The sequence below is a fragment of the Canis lupus genome, chromosome 21 (assembly GCF_003254725.2).
Source record: "Canis lupus dingo isolate Sandy chromosome 21, ASM325472v2, whole genome shotgun sequence".
NCBI lineage: Eukaryota > Metazoa > Chordata > Mammalia > Carnivora > Canidae > Canis > Canis lupus.
In genome coordinates, this window is record NC_064263.1 from 9,535,973 (window position 1) to 9,561,053 (window position 25,081).

Below are 25,081 nucleotides of genomic sequence, written 5' to 3' on the forward strand. Positions count from 1 at the left end.
AGGAGGGAGAAGCAAGCTCCACGCAAGGAGCCGGACGTGGGACTCAATCCTGGGACTCCAGGATCATGCCTTGGGCTGAAGGCAGGCACTAAACCGCTGAGCCACCCAGGCTGCCACTGTGTTTTATTTTTTAAGTTGCCTTTTATCATGTATTTTTTCATTATCGTGAACTCAACTTAGAAATCTTCTAATTTTCTAATGTATTGTTTTGAGGTTAATGTCATATTAAATAGACCATCCTCAGCTTGAGATCGTTCAGTTACTCTATATATCATTATTTTTCTAATACTAGTATGGATTCCCTACTAAGGTTCAGTATATATTCCAATATGAATTGATTTTTGTCTTTTAAATTTTATCACTCCATTTTTACATTTTAAAGATAGTTTCCAAGTTGTATAAATGTTTTATAAAATAACATGGATTTACCAAATTATCTAGTATGTTATGTTGTCATATTCTGGTTCTATGATATATTCCAGCTTATCTCTGGACTTTTCATTCTGTTGCACTGATCTGTTTATGCATATACTAAGTGACATTTTAACTATTTTAGCTTTAAACTTTAAACTTTATAATAATATTTAAATATATATTGTGCATAGTTCCCCCTCAAAATCATAATGGCTTTTATTACAAAATAATACTACCATTGATCTAATTCTCCCAAAAAAATCTCTTTGATATTTATTTTGGATCAAGTAGATTTATAAATTAACTTGAGCAGATTTTAAATATTTATGAAGCTGGGTCTTCCTATACAGGAATGTTATAAAACTTTCTCTTTGCTCAGTGGTCTTTTTGGGACTCTCAGTAACATTAACTGCTTATTTATTTTTCATAGATATTTACTATATTTGTTATTTTCCTAGATTTTTAATTTTATTTTGTTGTATTTAATTCTAGGGACTATTATATATGGACTTTTTTATTGGTTTATAAATTCTAACTAGTTCTGGTTTGTATTATAAAGTTGATTAATTTCTGTATTTTAGAAGATCCTCCTAGTTGATGTATAAAATAACATAATCCTATGCATTCAATCATATACTTTGCCAAAGAAAAAAATGTATTTCCTTTGTTCATATTTATATTCACCTTATTTTTTTCTTATTAATTACATTGACTAGTACAGTGATTTCCAGATATCATGAAAAAATATTCTTTAATGGGTATTTTTTCTTTCATTTTTTAAAAACACAATAATATAAATATTTCTTGTGGATATCCTTTTGCTTTTTTTAACTTTGGGTTAATGTCTGCATTTTAATGGAAGGAAATACCCATCTGTTTCTTCTTTGCCCTCCCCAGGCATAGCTGTTTTATTTTATCAAGTGCATTTGATAGTTACTTACATAGCTGATCATCTTAATTTCTCCTCTGATTTACTGATATTGCGAATAATACCAACAGGTTTTCTAAGATGAAAAAGTTCCACCATTCTAATCTGGGCCTGGTGTTTTCTTTGAAGAAATTAAGTTTCTTTAATTATTCTAAGCAATTTGCACAGAATTTCAGCTTTTCTGGAGGCAGTTGAGGTAATTTCAAGTAAATTATTCTTTTTAATCCAGATTTTCAAATTTATTTGCATGGAGTTTAGCAGTGAAATGTATCTTTATATTATAAATTTTATTAAGTCAGAATCTATCATTTCCCCTAATATTGTTAAATAACAAAAATTTATATAACATGATATCATACATTTTAAAAAATATAAATACATATAATATATAACAAATTTAAAATAGTAAAATAAAATAATTTTAAATAAATCTCATGGTAAGCCAGGCTAAGATTAAAATATTGGAGATCTATGCAAGAGTTTGTATGTATGAGTTTCTCGGGGATATATTATTGTTAATTGAAATGCTGTATAAAAAGTGTGTATATGTTAAGTAATGAAAATCTATACATAAAAGTGATTATAGTAACTTAATTTCTAACTAGCAATGCAGGAGGGTTCCATTACTTAAAATCCTCACGAATAATTGGAACCAATCAGATGCTTAAGTTTTCCAAAATGTTAGTTGTGGAATGATATCTCATTGTTACTATTGGTATTTCCTTTATTACTAAAAGAACTTGAGATCCCATTAGTAGTCTTTGGTTATATAGATATTACTTTTGGTGAAATATCTGCTTGAAGACTTCTAATATTTTTCTAATGAGTTGTCTCTATGATACTGATATATAGAAGTTTTTCATTTATGCTGGAGACTAGAGTTACTCTTTTAAAAATCACTTACATGCATTCCAAATCTTAATTCTTAGTATATGCCATTTCTTTTACTTTCTTTATAGTGTGATTTTGATGAGCAAAAGTTCTTAAGTGTACTTAAATGTATTGTCTAGAATATGGTTAGTATTTCCAATATTTTATATCTGAGAATATAAAAATATTTTACTAAATTGTCCTTAAAAATTTCAAAAACTTGCCTCCAACATTTCAAACTTTAATCATCAAGCAATTAAATTTGTATATAGTCTGAGGTAGTGGTTTAATTTCATTGTTATCCCAAATGGATACTTAATTTCCTAGTATCATTTATTGAAAATCTGTTCTTTCTCATTAATCTAAAAAAGCACATTTTTCATGTGTCAAATATCCATATATATGTGCATTAATTTCTCAGTCCTATATTCTGATATATTGGCCCTTTTGTCTATCTCTGAAAAATAATTTCTTTTTTAAAAATCACTGTAGATTCATAATAACTGTTGATATTAGATAGAGTGGGCTTTTTACTTGTTTATTTGACTCTTTACATTTCCTTCTAAATCTGTAATAGCTTGTTAATTTACACATGCACACCATGCTTACCTGTAAGCACAAACCCTGTTCCTATTTTAATTAGAATTGCATCAAATATACAGAAAAATTCAATGAGAATTGAAGTATTTACTATACAGTTATCTAAGCTATAAAGCAACATATTTATTTATTACAAATTTGTCTTCTGTGAAAAATTGCCCAATAAAACTGAAAGGATTCTGAGAAAAATGGGACTAGGGAAAAAACTCAAAAATATCAATGACACATAAAAAATGTAGGGGAAAAAAAACAGTAGCATAATTTTGCATATATTAGGTGGTAAAAAATATGTATACTACAATAAATATGGCACTTTAACCTGAAAAGTCCTTGAAATTTATTTGTGGAAGTGGGCATCAGAGCTACCACAGATTAGGAGTAATTGTGAAGTGGTAGAAGGAAGATTATCTGAAATCAGGGGTAAAGTTTTAACACTAGATGTAGATGGGTGTGGTTAATAGCCTACTTTTCTTTAAATAAAGCTTGTTTATTTATTTTGTGTCTTTTTTTTTCCATTAAGAGACATTTTGCGTAACAATTGCTAGATTCCTGTATATTTGATATATTATGCTTTTGTAAAATATGTAAATCATTTGTATGTGTTTTTTTTAATCGGTTGTCTGTAGAGATACAATTAGTATATGAATTTTGGTTTTCTAAATCTAGTACCTTACTATTAACTTTCTCTTAATTCTAACAATTTCATGCTGAGTCTTTTGTATTACCTCTACAAAATCATGTCACTTTTAGATAATTATAGTTCTTCATTTCTGATTCCTATAATCTTTTTAGTTCTTTTAACATACAAATTAGGTATTTTGGAACAGTATAGAAAAATATTGATAGTCAACTTTCTTGTGTTTTTCCGGATCAAAAATGAAAAGTTTTTAATATTTGTTCAATAAATGTTACATTTTAAGTAGGTTTGTGATAGATATTCTTGATTAGGTTAAATATATTTCCTTCTTTTCATACCTCATTAAGAATTTTTATATAAATTCTCTTATAAAAGAGTTTTATACTTTTTGCTTATATATTAAAATAAGCAAATATTCCATCCCTAATAAATTGTGACTGCCAGCCAAGCCTTGCAATATTTAAAGAGATATAGCTGAGAATTTTCAAGTGATGAAAGACTCAATATACAGGTTGAAGAATCAGAAACATGTGAAATAAAAGTAATAACAAACAAAACAAATCTGTGATAACACAAGACCAAAACCAAATAAGTATTTTAACACGGATCCTTTCAACACTCCACGCTAAGACAAAATTCCTTGCTGTCTCTGTTTCAGCTGTCTCTGTGGATGTTCAGCCTTTCATTGCCCTAGTTTATAGGGAGAGGGTTTCTTACTTGATTTTTCATTTTGAGCAGACTCAGACTTTTATCTTACTGATATATATCTCCCAAGGCTGTTAAATTCAAAGTTTATCAGGTTTGACAATTACTTGCAGGAAAAAAAAAAAAAAAAGTAGTTTCGGTGCTTTGTTAAGTGCTTTGAATTAGTGATTTTAATTGTAGTTTGCCTGCATGCTATACCCTATAGTAATTAAAAACAAAATTTTAAATTTTATTTTATTTTTAAAGATTTTATTTATTTATTCATGAGACAGAGAGAGAGAGAGAGAGAGAGAGAGAGGCAGAGACACAGGCAGAGGGAGAAGCAGGCTCCACACAGGGAGCCCGATGTGGGACTCAATCCCGGAACTCGATCCTGGGACTCGATCCCGGGGCTCGATCCAGGGCTCCAGGATCATACCCTGGGCCAAAGGCAGGCGCTGAAACTCTGATCCACCCAGGGATCCCCAAAATTTTAAATTTTAAATAGACTGTTACTTCATGAGGGTACAGTTCTTTATACTTACACTTCTCCAGTTATTTCACCTTATTCGTTTCTATTTTGAGTATTTGTAATTTCATCATTTTGCTTTTTAATGCTAATGGTTCATTTATTTATTCTTTCCTTTAAACACTTAGACATCTTAATGTGATTTTTTTTTTTTTTTTTTTTTTTTTTTGCTTTTAAAAAGTATTGAGAATACGTGGATGGAACCAGAGGGTGTTATGCTGAAGGAAACAAAAATATTGATTACTACTTTTGCATTCACTTCTTTTTTTGTTGTTGTCTTTTTTCCAATTTAATGCATTGGAATAATTTATTTTGATTCTTTTCTGGCTCATTGTTGGCATTAGAGACAAAGAATTGTCCTTGTACTCTGCTATGCCCCTTTGTTGTTAATATGCAGTGATTTTATTATTATCATATTCTGTATAATCTGCAGAGTTTTTTCCTTGACCCTACTTGGTTTTGAAGACTTTGAAAAAATATTATGCTTTTAGATTTCTCATTTTTATTAGTTTTCAAAATGTATCTCAAATGCAGATAGAGTGTGAATATTTTTGGTTTTGGAATTTAATGATATATTTTGAATTCTGATATGTGGTCAGTTTTATAGTATAACATGGTTCTTTAAAAATAAGCTGGGAGCAGCCCGGGTGGCTCAGCACTTTAATGCTGCCTTCAGCCCAGGGCCTGATCCTGGAGACCCTGAATGGAGTCCCACGTCAGGCTCCCTGCATGAAGCCTGCTTCTCCCTCTGCCTGTCTCTCTCTCTCTTCCTCTCTCTCTCTCTCTCTCTTTCATGAATAAATAAATAAAATCTTTTAAAAAAATAAGCTGGTATGTTTGTGCTAAGGCTTTAGAGTGTGATACATGTTAATTAGATCTGCCTTTATCAATCATGTTAAGTTTTTTGAACAAAGAAAAGTGACTTAAAACATACTGGTAGAGTTCATTTGTTGTAGTTTATTTCTCCTGGACATATGTGGGTTTTACTTTATGCATATTGATGCTTTTATATTTACATGGTATATAACATAATACATGTTATATTATATTACATAGAACAGTAATATATATTTCTTTGGCCCTAATTCTTTCTTATTATTTTATGATATGCTTTTTCATTTGTACCATGTACTTTTAGCCTTTGCTGTTTGTGTATTTGGTATGCCAATATACAAGTCTTATATTTATCTTTAATTATGTAGATATGATTGTTCAAGAGAACTTTGCCAAGAAATGATGAAAACAAAGCATGAGTTAGCAAATATTGGAACACAAATGGAAAAAAAAAGATTCAGAGTTGAATTTACAAACAGAAGCAAAGGACTTCTAGTTTCCAGTCTAACATGTAAAAAGCTTAGAACTTGTCACTTCATCTTAACAATAAGTAAAAAGCTGAACAAACGGAAAAATCAACAACTCTTTTTAGGTCATAAGAGAAGTGAAGTCAGTGGGCAAACCACTGCCCCAATCCTTCCCTACAAATTGGAGAGATTGACAGGCAAATACAAAGAATCACAATTTACCAGAGCAGAACCAGTGCTGGGGTAGGGAAGTCTGAATTGTATTTGACAAATTGCTGGACATTTAGAGTAGATGATTCTAAGAGAGAAAACTTCAGGAGGACCCAGTCATCAGGTTGCCCCCACACTTTTGCGAGTTTTATTTCTTGGAGCTCTAGTCACAGGTTCTCACAGTGAATATCAAAAAGACACCCCCCTGCTTTCATTAGTGGGAGAGGTAAAGGAACCATTTTGAAATACACTAGAGCATTCTGTTCTTAACAAGATCTTGCCTCAGGGAAAACTTCTTTCTCAGAGCCTAATCTGTGGGGTTTTGTAAAAGCCAAATTGACCTGGAGGATGGGAAATACTTTACTCCAGTTGGCTCTATTCCTCCATATGAAAGAAGAGATATCCATCTCTAGAGCCATATAGCCTTTCATGTGGGAGAAGAGAAATGCCCAACTCCAATCCACTCCCACCATCCTGTGGGACTAGATGTGGGATAACAGAGAAGCACTGTTAAATTCACAGTTCAGAGGCTCTATATAAAGAAATATGAATAAATCTACAAAAATAAAGGTATTACAGAATGTATAAGTGATGGTAAAATTAAAATTTGTATTTTTCTTATTCATAATTGATCTAACAGAAGAGTTTCCTTAAAGTAATAATAGCAACAATATATACAAATATATATATGTATGGAGAGAGAGAGAATGTGTGAACATGTGTGCATGAGAAAGCACTCATGGAGAACTTAAAAAATATTTTAAACTAAGTGAAAATGAGAACACAATTTACCAAAATTTGTGAGATGCATGAAAGCAATGCTTATAGGGAAATATATAGAATTGAATGTACTAAGAAATAAAGACATCTAAAATCAATCATTCAAACTTCCACATAGGAAACCAGAAAAAGAAGAGCAAAATGAATCCAAATTAAGCAAATGAGAAAATTATAAAAATTAAAGCAGAAACCAATGAAATTGAAAACTAGAAATCAATGGATGAAATCACTAAAACAAAAACTTATTCTTTGAAAAAATTCATAAAATTCATAAGCTTCTTAGGCTATGTAAAAGATCAGAAGTTTTTCACCATTTTCCTCAGTAAGGCAAATAGAATTCCCTAATATAGTTTGGGGATTGAGAGAAGTTCAGGCTGAGGTGCAGTTTTGGTAATATTCTTGTACTTCCAGTTTACCCAGCTGTTTGGGAATAATGCTTCAGGTTAATCAAGAGCTTTGTGGTTCAGTGGGCTCCTCTCTGTCATGGGTACTAAATGTTAATGCTTTTCTCTTTAGCACAGTGGACTATCATTATTTACCTCCCTCTTCTTTTTTGAGCCTTTGTGTTTTCATTTGCAGTCCCCTTCTCTGTGGAGCATGAGTATTGGGTAACTGTCAAAAAAGGAGAACAAGAATTATGTCAGGGATAGTTCTTACCTTTATCTTTTCATTAACAGTTCTATCCTTTAAATTTCTAATTCTCTTTCTTTAGTTTTATTATTTCACCAAAATATCTTTTGACCTTAGTACCTACAGTGGTGGCACATATGTGTGTATTTAATATATAAATTTTATACAGTCATTACATATAAAATACATGTATATATAATACATATGTAAATAATCTGGATTTTCTAGTTTTTTCTCACAAAGACTAGGAATCTGCCATCTGCCAGAGGCAGATATATAACTTGAAAGCCAAATTCAGTAGTGTGTGTATGTGTGCATGTACAAATCTGTGTGTGTATGCATACAAACTTCAATACATATACTTCTTTTTATGTGATAAATTTTATAATCAGATACATTGCAAGCTTTTTGAAAAATATGAAATTCTACATTATAAATATATTGTACTTGTTTCCACAATTTTAATAATTTTGGCTGATAAGCCAATCTTCCCTGTTTTCCAAGTTCTCGACATTAAAGATGTTTCTTTCCTCTGACTTTACCATCTCCACAGACATACAATCTGTTTCCAACTTCAGTCCATTTTATATCTATGTCTTGCTCATTTCACACTTACTGTTACTGCCATTTACCTAATTTACTCTTATTTCTTCTTATTGATTACTTTAGTTGCTTTGTAATTGATCACTTCTGAATAGTTTTTTTTCCTCTCTCTCTACTACAATCTACTGTATGCCTTACTGCTAGGAAAAACTTTCCGAGACACTACTAATATAATTTAATCCCCAAACTAAAATAAAAGGAAAAGTCTGAGTATTCCCATTTAAAAACTACAGCCAAAACAATATGTTTTAAAATCCTTAGCCTCACTGTCAAGGTTATAAATAACTGTAGCCCTATGTACCTTTGCAGATTTAATATTTACCACAAACATTTTATTAAAACTACAAATGCTCAGTTCTTTACCCTTTTTATAACTTTGACTTCCATTTCTTTTTTTTTTTAATTTTTATTTATTTATGATAGTCACACAGAGAGAGAGAGAGAGAGGCAGAGACACAGGCAGAGGGAGACGCAGGCTCCATGCACCGGGAGCCCGATGTGGGATTCGATCCCGGGTCTCTGGGATCGCGACCTGGGCCAAAGGCAGGCACCAAACCGCTGCACCACCCAGGGATCCCTTGACTTCCATTTCTGTTGGCTTGTGGTACCTTTCACTATTTTTATGTGTATAAATCCTATTCAGCATACAAAGTTTAGTTCATATGCTATCTTCCTCATACAGTTTTCTCAAACTACATGTAGTGAGTAGGGAATCTAACAAATGTTGTTTAATCTCTATTGCCAGATATTGTGCTATGCCCCTTCATGTAAGTGATGACATTTCAAAACAACAGTTCAAGTTAAATATTGTTATCTTGTGCAATTTTTTTTTAGAGTCATATGACCCTAAAAGAAACACAACTTCTTATTCAAGGGTGCAAAAAGCAATCTATGGCTAGGATTCCCTTCGAACACAAAGTTATCTAATTACACAGCCCTACTTTCTTCATTTCTTTGCATGCTCTCTACCTCATGAAATTATTCCACCTTTAGTCTTTGTATGTATTATTTAAGTATATTATCTTAATTACATACTGCATAACCATCTGTATGTATATCTGAAATTTGGTCCTTTGGGAAAATCTGATTTTGTTTTCCTTTCTCTATGCTCTCAGCAGGTATTATAAAAGTTATCCTGCATTATCTCCACCAGGTATTAGAAAAGTTATCCTGCATTATCTCCACCAATATCATCACCACTACCATCATCACTCAGCTTGATTGATCTTATATCTGGCATATTCAAAGTCATGCTAAAAGTGCTTAAAAGTGGCCCAGCTATGTCTGGGGATAAAATGTTTTTATGTTGGAAATTTAAATTCAATAAAATAGAAAAAACTATTTTAAATTGATATTTTAAATGTGAATTTTTTTTTTTTTTTTTGCTTGTGGAAGAGTGTTATCATCTACAATTGAGATTTCTTTTTCTTTTAAAACAAGGGAAATAAATATAAAGTCTTTGTATTTTTTTTTCTTAAGGGCATCCTCAGATGAAAAAGCAGTAAGTTATACCTGAGGCTCCAACTCTAGCACTTAGAGTTTAAATCAGAGAGGCAGCCTGAAATGAAAATCCCAGGCAGTGCTGTGACTTGTCTTGCAGCATCAGCCTGACCTCAATGTAAATTGGTTTTTAGATGGTGGGGACAAATGAGAAAACTTGTGAAGAAGTTAAGAAAACACAACTTTTACCTAGAAGAAGATTCCCCGTGGGAATACATTTAAATCTTTTGAAAACTATACCTGTCTACTGTTTATGAAACACAAAAAGTGGTCTGCCTCAGCCATTATTGTCTCTGCTTTTAATAGATGTCACTCTGCCAGGAGTAGGACATATTTGTATATGCTGGTTTTAAGCAGGGTTAGGGGGTAAAATTTGAGTTCATCATAATAACACTGTTCCATGCATTATGTGGCAGAAAGATAATAGAAAGTCTGTTTGAGAAAAAATCCTGGGGTGTTCCTCACCTGTTTGCTGCAGAAGCCTGTCATTCATAGAAGTGGAAAATATTGGTATTAATGACAAATAGAATATGGCACAGAATATAACCTTGATTAGAGAATCACCTGATAAGAATTACAACACAACTAATGTAAGTATTTCGTTAGGGATCGGGCAATGAAAAATACTTTGCAAATATTTATAAAGACTTATGCAAAAATTAAAGAAGGTGAACTAACATTATTATGCACCACTAATTTTCCAGATACTTTATATGAATTTTTACTTCGTTTTCCTACAACAGTGAGGCATGATTTGACTTGACTTTACTAATAATGTCATTGAGAGTCACAGAAGTTTTTAAGTTTACAAATAATAATAGTATGTAAAATACTTAAAATTCAGTGTTGGCTCTTTCCAGAATTCAATAACTATCTAATAATCTAAAAGAGAACACGAAACTCTTAAAAACATCACAAATGGGATTAGGAGAGTAGGATCCAAAGCCTGGTTTTGACCTAACAGGTGATGTGTGCATTAACCTTATTTCACAGAAATTGTTTCATTATGTGTATAGTTAAGGAGAGGGTAGTCAATACTGTTCAATACAGTACAATACAATTCAATACTGTTAAACATGCATTATATATTTTAATCACAAAAGTATGACTACTCTTCTTTTACAATTGTGAGAATTAAGATGTGGAAAGTTTGTATAACTGGGAAAGCATAGCCAGTGAACTCTAGAGTCAGATTTCCAGCCCAAGTATGTTAAAGAACAAAAGCCACATCATTTCTGTTATGTTTTTGTTACTTGCTGGAGGAATCGGGATAATTTCTGATTATTTATGCAATATAGGGAATATATAATGTCAGCACAGTTTTGGTAGCCAAGCAGCAAACATACAGATATATTTAGCTGCAATCTAGCACTAGTGGTGGGAAAACAAACCATTGTTGGAAAAGTTCTGGGAGCTCAAAATAATGGCAGTTACTTAAATCCTAATATGTCCACATATGTGCTAAAATCACTAGATTTTGATCTGTTCCACAAGAGGAACAGATCAGATTGCAAAAATCCCCCACTTTTCCTGAAGAAAAAAAAGGAACAATATTTTCTGAGGGCATGCAGAGCGAATTCAAGCAGGCATATTCAAAGGGGAGGTGACTTAGAAGAGGAATAAGGCAAGAGATATTTCCTATTTTTCTGGCTCTTATTCTTAGGGCAAACCATAGTGAATTGCATAGGGTTCTAATTTCACAGTGGAAAAAACAGTCTTTTAGGAATGAAGAACAAAAAAACAAAAAAACAAAAAACAAAAAACAAAAAAAAAAAAAAAAAAAAAGAAAAAGAAAAAGAAGAAGAACACGGACCATCCAGCATGGCTAGGAAGTGAGAGAGAAGTCCCAAAGGGAAGAGCCATTTTAACTCATACAAGATTTGGACAGATTTTAAAAATTTTAGTATTGCAAAAAATTACATATGCATGAGACAGAAAATTACAGTCCAGATAAGTATAAAAATAATGAATGAAGATTTGGGCAGATATCCAAGTGAGAGTTCATAATTTGAGTTTAAAAAATTTGATTGCCTGCCAAATAGCAAAAAACCAAACTGGTAGACTATAACTGAATCCAGAATTTCCACTGTGTAACTTTCACATTGTACAGGATATAATCCAAATTATTATACATTTGAAGAAGAAAGAAAATGTGACCTTGAGGTGACCTAGATGCTGGAATTAGCAGCAAGTATTTTAAAGCAGCTAAAATAACCATGCTCAATGCTGTAAAGGAAACTGTATTAAAAAAAAATAGAAGATTATGGCAAATACAAAGAAATTATAAAAATAAATTAAAAATTCTACAAATGAAAAAGTATAGTATCTGTAATAAAATTTTAATGATTGAGACTAATAAAATAATAAATATAACAAAGGAAAAAATCAGTGAGTTTGAAGACAGATAAATAGAAATTATTTAATTTGAGCAAGAAGCAGAGAGAATAGAGAAAAAAAAGTTTTAAAAAGAAATAAATTTAGACTCAGAACCTATTTGACAATATCTAATGGAAGGTTTAATATGTGTGTTATTGGCAGCCCAGAATAGGAGAAAAGACATAAAAAGGGTTTAAAAATAATAATTGAAAAAAAATGGTAGAGAATTTACGAAATTTTAGTGAAAGATTTAGAATTATTGATTCAAGAAGCTAAGCAAACTGAAGCCAGATGTATGTATGTATGTGTATGTATATATATACACATGTATATATGTATATATATATGAAGATTTATTTATTTATTTATTTATTTATTTATTTATTTATTTATTTAAAATCTGGTTGAGTTCTTTGTCTTTATCATCAAAATCCTGATTTTCCAACCTCTTGCTCAGTTCTCATCTTGCTACAAGTTCCTTCTAATTATATTTCTAAATATAAGATATGACAGTGTAACCCCTTTTCTCAAGAAAGTTCCGTGTCTGTTGCCCATAGAATAAAATATTTAATGGCAAATAATTCCTTTCTTCTATCTGCTTCTATGGTATTTCATTTTCATCATTTTTGGGGCCAAATTTTTGTTTTTTGAACTTGTGTTCATGATAAACTATATTGATTAAAGCAACTGTGCTTTTTTATTGAACTATTTTTCTCTTGTTAAAGCCAGACATAATTCTCAAAACTTCAGTAGCTCTAAAGCATTCATATTTGTAGGGCAATTCAATACCTGTAGAAATGTAGTTTACATAATTCTTAAGACTCTTTTGTAGTCAGTGAATGTGAGAAAAACGACAAACAGTAGCCAAAACGGTATATAAATCATCAGGTCTTGCCTACAAAAGAGAACACGCATAGTCCAGTCTTACCTCGTTGCTGTGTGAAAGCATAGGCTGTAAGATCCAAAGAAAGACTTGAATACTTGAAATATGAGACATTGAATGCTTCATTCTATTCATTTCCAAATACAATGCCCACATTCCTTTTAATTATTTTACATCAAGATGCAATAAGAAAGGCATAGTGTGAGCATGAGATTTTTAGTCTGGAAACATGGACACAAATCCATTGTATAGTAATATTGTGAATTTTGGCAAATTGTCTGACATTTCTAAGCTCCAGTTTCCTATCTAATCTATCAAATGAAGAAAATAGTAATTCCTTCCAATTTGTTAGGCTAAACTGTAATAATGTATATAAATTTGTTCACTGTGTGTTTGTGTGTGTGTGTTTTGTAAATTTAAGCCATGTATCACATCTACTCTCACTCCCCTTTTACCAGCTCCCGGATCCCTGCTTCCTACTAGACTTCTGGAATACTAAGAGACAAAAGATTTCCTTTCTATCATGAGATGTAAACATCTAAATATCAATAAATCACTTTGACCAAAAATACTGAAAAAAAGATTTGCTTTTTAATTTACTCTTGAGAAATTAAGTAATCTTTGTTATATGGACATGATTGAAATAACAAGCAGAAAAAATGTAGGAGGAATGTCTTAGGTGTGTCAAAAGTAGCTACTGAAAGTATCATATTACTGTTCTAAACTTTGTGACTATTGTGGTCTTTGCCAGTCTTTTAATTTTTAAAATCATTTTGTTTTTCTCATTGATAAAAATTCATATGTCATAGCTTAATATTTGTAGTTTGAGTTAGATTCAGGATACACAAAGTCTGCATCAGTCCCCTTTTGAGAGCAAAAGATTTTCCTTATGGGGGAGATAAAAAAAAAACTGTTTTTTGTCTTAGGAAAGTTTATTATCTTCTTTCATCTTTTGTGTTCTCATTGGTAAAATCACAAAATAGTCCCTTAGCCCTTTACAGATTTGATATCCAAATATTTGAAAAAATAAAAGGCAACTTTAATCCTTGAGTACATGTTAATTATAACTTGAGGTGAGACTAGGCTCCGGTAATTATTTCAGACACTGACAGCATAGCATGGAGATAAGAGGATGCATCATCTCATGTTAAACAATAAAATGTTCTTTTATTTTAAGGTAGCTCTTATGGCTTGCTTGTTAGGAGACAAAAATTATGAACTGATTCTGTAGTACTGGGTTTCTGCTAATACTTCTATATCCTCTTATAATCATTGATATAAACTTGAGAGGCAGGGAGGGCAGAATTATGGAGTCAAGGTCATTCAGAGCGAAGTGTGTGGAAGGATATGGATTCAGTGTCTTCTAGATCACCGATCTTGACTATTGGCAAAGAGCGTTTATATGTTCAGATGAGATGTATCATCAAAAGACAGTTACACGCGTACTTTCTATGTAGAATTTGTGGCAACAAGTTATTCAAGACTCAGTAGCAGAAATTTCACCAATAACAGATACATAGTAGACTTAACCGGAGAGAAGAAAAGTGGCAAATATACTCCATAAATCAGTATATCATTGACAAAGACTATACTGTTTGGTATGCAAAAAATATTTAGACAACTAGTTAAATGTTTCGACTCTCTTAACTTTTCAGCCTTTCAGATATGCAATGTGACTGCATTTGTGATGGAAAACTACTACATGTATCTTTATACTACTACATGTATCTTTTCTCAGATTTAGAAAAGAAAGTAAATCCATCTGTTTACTGTCCCTCAGAATTATAGTCTACTCTTTATAACTGTGCTCCATTGAACACTAGTACCTGATAAGATATTGATGGGTGTTCCTACTTTGTATAGCAAGATACATATAATTGAATGATCAAAATTTCTCTGTACTAATATTGACACAAAATCCCTCTGTCTTCCAACTAAGGATCATTCTTTTGTCTTTTGGAATAATTTATGCTCCTTTCCTTTATCTGAAAATATTTTTATTTATGCCATAGTGGACATTTTTGTTGTTCCCTCAGCATATATTCATCACCATCTTGAGTAGCAACCATGGTCATTAGATGAAGTTGACCATCAGTGAGTCCTTATATTCTAAGCCATCATGATTGCCTATCCTCCGTGTTTCATCTTAGTCCATGTCATTGTCATCTCATTTCTGGTCTCTGGTCTCTTGTCTCCTAGCTGTGTGTCCCACTTCTCTCTGTCCTTATTAGAATCCATTCTCCAACAGCCTTCCAAAATCACTGATCATATTATGTTACTTTTCTGTTTCAGTTGTGCACAAATGAAATTCTATAACTGTATTGCATTTCCCTGTGAATAGAATCTAGTATTTTTTCATGGTTTATAAAAACCCCATTGTAATCCAATTTTTCTTTATTTCTCTAGACTTTAATAACCCACATTTGGATCATTATTCTGTGGTCACCTCAGCTTCCTTTTCTTCTCCTAAACAACTAAATTTTTATCTACATCTAGGACATTTGCCCTTTTACCTAAAAATCTCTTCCTGCAGCATTTCACCAGGCTAATCCAACCCCTTTCGGTACATCAACCAAATGTAATTGTTTTAAGAGTGCCATCACACACTAGTATCACTGAAGTACCCACTCCAAGGTACTCTATTCTTGTTGACCAGTTTATTTCCTTTATGTAACAAAGCAAATAATGATCTCATTTGTTTCTTTACTTTTTCTTTGTTAAATATCTACCCCAATGGAATGTGAGCTGCATAAGTATAAAGGCTATTTCTATCTTCATTACTGCTTTAAAATAAGTATTTGAACAGTGGCTGCCATGTTATAACTGCCCATCACATAATTATTAGATGGTGAATCAACGACTTGAACTTGCAAATAATATTTTATTATTATTTTCAGTCATCAGCATTAAATAACAAGTATCATTGCATATTGTATAGAGGACAATGGTAATAGTAGAGAGCGCTTTGAGTAACATGCCACAAAATATAAAAGAAACTGTTTTCAGTAACATCATCAGAGTAGCATTTAGTATGACATACTGAGATAATCACCTATTCCATTTGACTTTCCTGACTACTCTAGCCTATAATAATCCTTAGCAGTGAGCATTTAGTAGCCTTTATTGAGTATATAGCTCATTTGACATATCACAAATTGTTGTATGGAATCAAACACAGTAACTTAAATTGCGGTCTCATTTATACTTTTTTCACGTTAATAAGAAAATGTGATATGTGAATATCTTGCTTCTTATGAGCTATTATAACTTTCCAGAGGGTGATGAGGCATAGACAGTGCTAATTGCTGTTTAGTAAACAGTAATTACACCAGTGCACATTTAGGTACTTCTTTGGTAGAGTAAGTGCTTATAGTTTTCTGGGGGACCTGTCTTCACTTCTTTTGGCCATAAGATCCCTTCAAGGAAAAAATATTTTCATATCTAGCTGTGTCCCAGAATCATCATTTCCTTCTTTTCTGGTTCAGAAAAAAAAAAAAAAAGAACAGAGGATAACTTAAAGTTCTACACTTGGCAAATATCTCTTGACTCACACTAGACATTGTGGTAGACTTTGAAGATACAGCAGGGAACAAACAGATGAGCTCCCTATTGGAATATCCGTCATATCCAGTAGATACAAAAGAAACAACTGAACACATAAATGAGATAAACAGAGTTCTTCATATATTTTGAAGGTAAATCTGAAATGGTCTCTGTTGTTGAGCTGACAGATGGGGAGGCGGTGGATGGGGAATCCAGGCTTTAATAAACTCATCTTATAAGGAAGCCAAGTTGGCTTGTATAATAAAGATTGACCTAGAAGAAAAAATAAAAATCTATGTGGACTGAGTTTGTGAGCAAGTTTAAGGTGATCTGGGATTTAGGATGAGAGGTTTCGATTAGCTGCTATGAGAACAAGAGGGAGATCATGTACTTCTGAGTTGTGCAGTGTAATAAAAAATACTATTTTCTTTTTTTTTCAGCAGAAACTGCCATAAAGATATAAATTTCTTCTCAAATGTCTTTGGTTACAGTAGCAATGTTCTATTGAGTATGGCACAAAGCCTAAACATTGAGTTAGTTCATTCTTGGCATAGTGGCTGACAGGAAATACTCAATAAGTTGCTCCTTATTCTCTTGTTTCATTTCTCTGGCTTTGACTATGACTTAAATAACCATTGTTACTTATAGTTAAAAGCTTGCAAAACCATGTCATTGAATATTCCTTCATTCCTCCCCCTGCCTTCTAGCTTTCTCTCTCTCCCTATTGACATCCACCCACAAACTATTCTTATTTCCTCCCTCCTTTCTTAGAAATGTATATGTATCAAGCTCTTACAATGGATTAAGTAAGATAAATTCCCAGGGACATTAAAATAATAACTGGAATTCCTTCATAGATCTTACTTTTGAACCTTCCAAGGTCTTCACTATTTCTTTTAAACCAACAATATCCCGGCATTGTCTCAAAGGTCCTGTTACATTTTCTATATATAGTTTGCTATAGTTTCTCATAGCAAAGCTAAATTGATAAGTCTAATTTCTAAAGTCATCATTTTCTCCTTCTTTAAAGGATGAATGTATTATTGACCTTGTTTTCTCCTTGGTTTTGATATTTTATGGATGTGTCAATACATCCTGTCTAGAACATCTCAGGAGCCCTTCCCTCCTCAAAACTGAACATTACAATGCTGTGGTCTCTCTATATATGTTTATGGGTGGGATGTGGGAATAAAACAGAGACCCAGTTTAATAAGCTGTGGCAATAGAGTAGGCAAGAGACTGAAAACATTGTCTATGTATTTTAAGATTTTTCTTTATAGAAACTTTATCTTATAGATGATGAAATGAAAGCATGGGAAGATTAGGCAATATTGAATTATCAGGTTAGGATCAAGTTAGTTTTTAAGAAGAAAGTTAATTTTTCCTCCAGTCTCTGCTCCCATTTTGTGGAAATAAGAGTTGCTCCACTAATTATATTTAAATCAATATAATTATTTATTTAATAGCTTCTGGTAGTCATCCCTCATAACTAGGCATGAAAAGCTTAGTTTATACCTTGAATTGTGTTCAGTTCTAAGGGGAAATAAAAAGATAATATGATATATATCTTTGCCTTCTTGAGGTATCCTGATTCATTCTTCTGCCTTTAAAGTAGATCCTGTTAAAATATTTCAATGTGTCTGTCCGTGTGTGTATTTCATTGTGGTGACATCAAGAAGTGTGGATTCCATAAACTCTTCCAGTGCTTCCTCTAAATGTTTAAAAATATTCAATAAATGCACAAAACACTATAGAAGGAGCTGTTATAATGGTGTTTCCGGAATAGCTTTATCCCTATGTGGGTGGTATTTAGTATGGCATCTGAACTCCCCAAGCCTTGTTTTCCTTATCTCTAGAATGGAAATATTTTGACTGGACGATATTGAAGGTTTCTGTAAGATTGTATTAGAGTGTCTGCTCTATCTTCAATCCTACAAGCATCGATTTAGGTGAAGGCTATGAGTTCATACTAGGTTTTCAGTGGAAAGATAGAGCAGATTATTTTCTTTCAAAATTACAGCCTTGGGGGGGAATAATGCATGCAATTTTGAGACCAAGATTCTGGATTTGTGAAGGAAATATATTAATAAACACAAGCTTTAATCAGTTTGGTCAATAAAATACTCCTTTACTTAAGTGGAAGACAGTTTTGTGAGTAGTAAGCAATGATTTAAAGTTTTTGAGATGGCAATAGTGATTTTTTTTTTCACCTGAACCTCTACAAAATCTTCCCTCTGAGACTTTAAATTATAGCAAAGCAATACACTACTCTGCATTTTCTAGATATAAAATTAGCCTTGTATCTCTGATGATTTTTAAAAGTATGTAACAGAGGAAATCTAAATGAAGAGTTGATATTCCTTGTATAAGCATTTCTCTTTGATATGAGAAAAACCTTAGTCATTGTATCGACTAAACATGTAGGACATATCTCAATCTCATTTCAGCTTGAACTTGGTGTTAAGGTGTTTGCTACAACTATTACCTTATTTTTTCCCTTTTTTTCTGAAATTTGGCACCATTAGCTAATTGTAATTAACTTTAAAGTCCTTAACTCTTTAGGATAGCAATTTAAAAGCTAGATCAAAATACATTTGAAACTAAAATTGCTTGATAAATATAAGCATCACTTTAAAAGGAATCTGTGCACAAAATAAATGTTAAAAACAAAAGGAAAAGGAAGAAAAACTTGGAATATAAACAGAAACAAACAAACAAAAAAAAACAGAAACAAGTGAACCTAACTGCATTTAATATGAATAACCCAGCTACACTGAAAGAAAGGGGAAAAAAAAGATCTATATAGCATCTGAATACAGTATTTTAGCTACAAAACTATCTATATACAATAATTGTAGAGAACTTTGTTAGCAGAGTTGTTTTTCTCAATGTTATGGGTTAAAATTTCTGAAACACTCTCTGTATATTCTAGGACTGGGTATGTAAGTAAGTAAATAAATAAATAAATAAATATACTGTGGATAAAGGAATTTGTGGTTTCTCACTTTGGAGAAAGAAGTGACAAATAAAGAGAGGAAAGCCAGAATAAATCCTTTGATGCTGAAATGAAGTTAGCAATTACTATGACTTCATGGTTATATATATATATATATATATACACACATATATATATATACATATATATATACATACACACACATATATATAGATATATGTAGATATTTAAAATATAAATATACATATACATAGGATATAGTATATTTTATAGGACATATGTGAATAGATATGCATATATATTTGTATATGTGTATATATATATATATATATATATATATGACATAGCGTGTGTGTGTGTGTATACTTTCTGTCACCAAAATGTTGTCCCCTATTAGCTTCCACTGATATTCCTTGCTTGTTTAATGATTACTATGGAGGTTCAAAAAATGGTGATTTTCTAATTCTATCATTTATTCCACAGTTACTATTTACTAATTGGTTGTTTACTATAAAAAGAGGAGATTTGGGACACGTGGTGGCTCAGTCAGCTAAGTGTCTGACTCTTGATTTTGGCTCAGGTCATGATGTTGTGGTTGTGGAATCAAGCCCCTGCATCTGGTCCAGGCTCAGTGTAAAGTCTCCTGGTCGCTGTTCTTCCCCCTCTGCCCCTTCCTCTGCTTGCACAAGCATCCGTGTGTGCACATAAACTCTTTCTCAAATAAATAAAATCTTAAAAAGGGAAAAGGTAAAAATATTCTATGTAGATTCATATTCTACTTCTGTCTCCTAAAAGAGCCCATAAATCGTCAAATCCTAGTAGCAATGAACACACCTGATGCCTTTATCTTTTTTCTGTGTACCATTCTCTACTAACTATAAGCAGAGGTTCTTGAGAAATGGACTGGCAAGTTTACATTGTATTAATATATTCAGGAAAGGATCAATATATATTAAAACCAAGATATAAAAGTTTGAAGAGAAAATAGGATCTTTACATGATCTTAAAGTGTTTCCCCTAATAATGACTTTTAATGGAGATATCTGGCACAAACTAACTTAACTCAGTAATCAGAGTTAACATGACCAATAATGGAACAAAGCACATCACGTACCTTCCAAATATGATAGATTGAGAAGAACACAATAGCATTTCTGTGGTTGGTACTCCAGCTGAAAATGCCTAATCTAAATATAATCATGAGGAAGTACCAGACAAGTCCAAATCAAAGGCCACTCTACAAAGCAAAGCCTACACTCCTCAAAAGTGTCAAGCTTTACCACTCTTCAGTTAAACAAAACAAAACAAGGCTCCTCAGAGAAATAGTTGATTCAAGTGCTGGGCCAGGGAATATTAAGATAAGCCTGGAAATTCTTTTACTGCCAGAAACAAACAGTGAATAAAACACAGTGATAGAAGTATATCAAAGGGATACAAGAGGCAATCAGAAGAGCTTCCAATAGCCAAAGGCAAAAATTTCTGAGCATCTAAATAAATAATGTGGCATTGGATAATAACCTAAAATAAAATAAATATTCATGAGTTAATACTAATATACATAAATGGTTAAATAAATAAATACATGTGGAGAATAGACCAATCTCTGTATTGGAGTACTATATATGTATGTAAATACTTTGCCCTCCAGGAGGTAGAATACAGATCTTTCTGAATTTACAATGGGGTTATGCCCCAATAAACCCTTTGTAAATTGAAAATATCCTAAGATGAAAATACATTTAATACACTTAACCTACCAAACATGATAGGTTAGCCTAGCTTACCTTAAATAGGCTCTGAACCACTTATATTAACCTACAGTTGGGCAAAATCATCTAATACAAAACCTATTATAATAAAGTGTTGAATATCTTCTGTACTTTATTGAATACTGCACTGAAAGTGAAAAACAGAATAATTGTATAGGTACAGAATGGTTGTACGTATATGGGTTGTTTTACCCTTGTGGTCATGTGGCTGACTGGGAGCTGTGTCTTACTGTCACCACTGAGGGTGATGAGAAAGTATTACATTGCATTCCACTAGCCCAAAATTCAAAATTCAAAGTACTGAATGGAGACACATTAGCATGTTGCTCTGTGCTACTAAATGTGTATCTCTTTAGCACCATTGTATGTTGAACCATTGTTAAGTCATAAGTCAGGGACCATCTGTACAATTTTCTACTTCTTAAGTATGGGTTATACACAGAAATTGTTTCCAGAGAGTACCATATAGAAATTATGTGTATGTGTGTCCATGTACATGGGAGTACACTTTTATACTCTTTACAGTTTTACACTCTTATAGTGGAGAGATCTTGCAAACGCTATCATAGCCAATGATCAAGGTTAACATTAACAGCAATAATTCATCTTGTTACCTTAAGTGTACTCTCAATATTATGTAGGGCAACTTTACTTCCATTCCTCCTATAAAAATTGCACATTAGATAAACCCAAATTGAAGGACTTTACAAAATATATGACCATTATCTTCAAAATTATCAGGATCATTAAATATACAGTAAATCTGAGGAACTGTCATAATTTGAGAAGTCTGAGACATGATAACTAACTATAATGTCTTATCATGGAGGGTATCCTGGGATAGAAAAGGGACATTAGGTAAAACCTAATGAAATCTTAAAATTTATTATCTAGTTAATAATAATGCATCAATATTGGTTCACTGGCTATACCAACTTTATCATACTTCCGTAAGATCTTAACAAAGAAAACTGGGTATGGGACATATAAGAACTCTCAATCCTATCCTTGTGACTTCTGTAAATCTATAGTTATACTAAAATGACATTTGTTTTTCAAAAATATATGTCAAAGTCATGAAAGACAAGGGAAGGCTAAAGAACATTTTACATTATAAGAATAAAGAGACATGCAATGCACGATTCTGGATCCAACTCTCTAGCAGATTTTTTTTTTCCTTTCCCAATAAATGGCATTTTAAGGAATAATTGGAAATTGGAATAGTTTACATAAAAACAAGTGATTTCCCTGTGATTACCTTAGGATTTGAGGTTCAGAACATTCAAGGCTAATCCAAGATCAGGTTCCTTGTGTCAATCTACACTCCCATTGCAATCAATGAAACAAAACACAAGTAGCCCTAATTTGGCTTGTAAATCACTATTTGTAAATAAAATCTTGATCATTTTTGCCAGTTCATCAATGTAGCTCAGATCCCAGAGAACACTTTTTAATTTCATTGAATTGCTGGACAATTTCCCATACTGGAGAGTACACTTCTCTTTATGAAGCTGTCTTGTGTCCACAGGATTCTTCTGAGAGCCAGTGGTAGCGAGAGGAGCCTCTGTCATAATGCAGCAGATCTCTTCCCACCTGATTCAGCACTGGAGATCTGGAAATGGCTAACACATTGGCTAACTAACTCAAAATTGGCCCACTTTAAAAATGTATTCAGAAAACCAGGCTGTATTTGAAATCTGTTCCCTGAATATAATTCCTGTCTCTGTATTGTTCTCCTATCAGTACAATTCTTAGAACTAAATATGAAAGGGCAATCATCCTATAGCAAACTAAGGTGTAAAGAATAGATTTTCTAAGGACAAGTAGATTAAACATGTTAGTTTCTTCCATCGTGGGTATTCAGAAACATTTGAAATGTTGGGCAATACTACCCACCAAATATGTTAGTTCTTTTATTCCATTTTTAATCTTCATAATTGCTACTTGAAGTGTTGCCCTAAGCAAAGCTGGAGTATTGCTCTGATGGAATAAATGTATATAATTATTCCAGAGCCTCACCCAGAGAGATGGATAATTAGTTGCCTGAAAAAAGAACCCATGAAGTTATCAATCGCTGATGAGAACAAACAGGAGAGCCATTCTTCAGGTAAGCCCTAGACTGGACTCATGTCTGAATCCAGTTCTTTTCATTCTTCCATTGAACAATAATATACTTCTCACGGGTTCTCTCAGCATTCCTGTCACTTAGGATATTTGATCTTTCTAATCTTCTAATGTCCTGGTTGTTAGAATACTCCATTCTCAAAGGACTGACTGAGGGAATATGGGTGTTTACACAAGAAAAAAATATTTTTTAAAAACTGTATGTGTTTGTATTTATAGGAGATTAAAACTGATAAGTGAAATGTATGATAAGTTAGATCAAAATTAAATAAGGTAAATTTACACTCTGGGTGACATTGGAGAGGTTTTGGAGGCAAACCTTTCTAGAAGGTCTGTTCTTGGTTTCCCCCACCCCCAGTCACCAAAAATAGAGCATTTAATCTTACAGTAGCAGCTAGAGAAAAGGAAGTGTACATGTTTAGGGTCACAGTACTGTGTCTATAAATGAAAGAGTAACAGTGTCATGCAGAATAGAGTAAAGGTAACCAAAGCCTACCTCAGGCATCTGTTAATTTCAAAGTAAACTTAGGACAAGACAGAACAACAACGACAACAACAAACTAAAGACAAATTAAGAATAGAAAGGGATCAGTAATGTCAGTCCTGAGGAGGGATTTATCTATTCTTAGCATTCAGGAGTCAAGGAGTCACCTGATTGCGGTGTATCTTCAAATGGTGGTTAATAAAAAGAATTTATTTATTCTTTATTTATTAAAGTGGGCCTATTTCTGCGATATTTTCTTATCACTTTATTATCTATTAATCTACTATCTACTATTTCTTATCACTTTAAAATTTTTAAAGTGTGCCTATTTCTGAGTTAGTTAGCCAGAATATAAGAATATAGAAAGAGATCCAAAATATATTTAAACTATTCATTTAGCAACACTGATTGGACATATATCAAAAGCTTTTTGTTTCCTTGTTCGTTTTATATACTGCTGCTGAACTTGTATGACTCAGGATCCTCAATGTGGTAGACAACCATAGATTGGCTTTTATCACATGTATTACATTTCATTTCCAATTGTAAAGATAAAAAGAAAAAAAAAGCAAAAAGCAAAGGAAAAACAACAACAACAACAACAACTTTGTTCCCAGACTTTTAGCTATCATTCTGGATGTGAATCACATCTACCAATTTAGATGTACCGGCAAAATTTAAAAGGTAAGTAGGGAAGCAAGGTGGAAGCCAGCTTCCAGTTGCCATGTCTACTGGCAGGCAGCGTTATGGATATCAAATAGTAGAGACAATTGAGGCATCTAGACTCAGTTTTCCATGTTTCCATTCCTAGCCTTATGGGTTTGAAGGCAGTGGTGGGTGACACAGCAGAAGCAAATTACAGCCTCCTGATTCTGGATGATAGTTCCAGAGAAGTTCCCTTGACCATAATAGGGCAGAGATGGCCTCTGACTTTATTCCAGCAGGTCACCCAGTGATTTGGCAGGCCCATGATTCCCTTCCTTCTTGTGAGACCTCTGACGATAATAAGTCCCAACTAATTACTAGACTACAACATATATATTTTCTCATAGAGGATTCCATGTAGTATTCTCTTTGCATAATAAAGTTCAGTAATTCTTACAAAAGTCCCTCTATTGCCTTCATAAACATTTGAGTTTAAGAAAATCTTCCAGCTATTAAAATTCGTAAATACCTTTTGGGGGACTCTTAACTGATTATTGCTGTGGCATGTAGGGTGGGGAAAAATAGAAAAACTTCTCTTCTATAATTCTGTGTTAA

The 25,081-nt window shown here is 32.6% G+C and overlaps 1 long non-coding RNA gene across 1 annotated transcript in view; it reads left to right on the top strand.

Moving 5' to 3' along the window:
- LOC125753290 (uncharacterized) overlaps positions 1-23,320 on the top strand; it is a 33,963-nt gene extending 10,643 nt beyond the window's left edge. The window contains exon 3 of the long non-coding RNA XR_007404737.1: positions 23,225-23,320. This is a non-coding gene — a long non-coding RNA (uncharacterized LOC125753290). The remainder of the gene's footprint in view (positions 1-23,224) is intronic.
- The last annotated feature ends 1,761 nt before the right edge of the window (positions 23,321-25,081 follow it).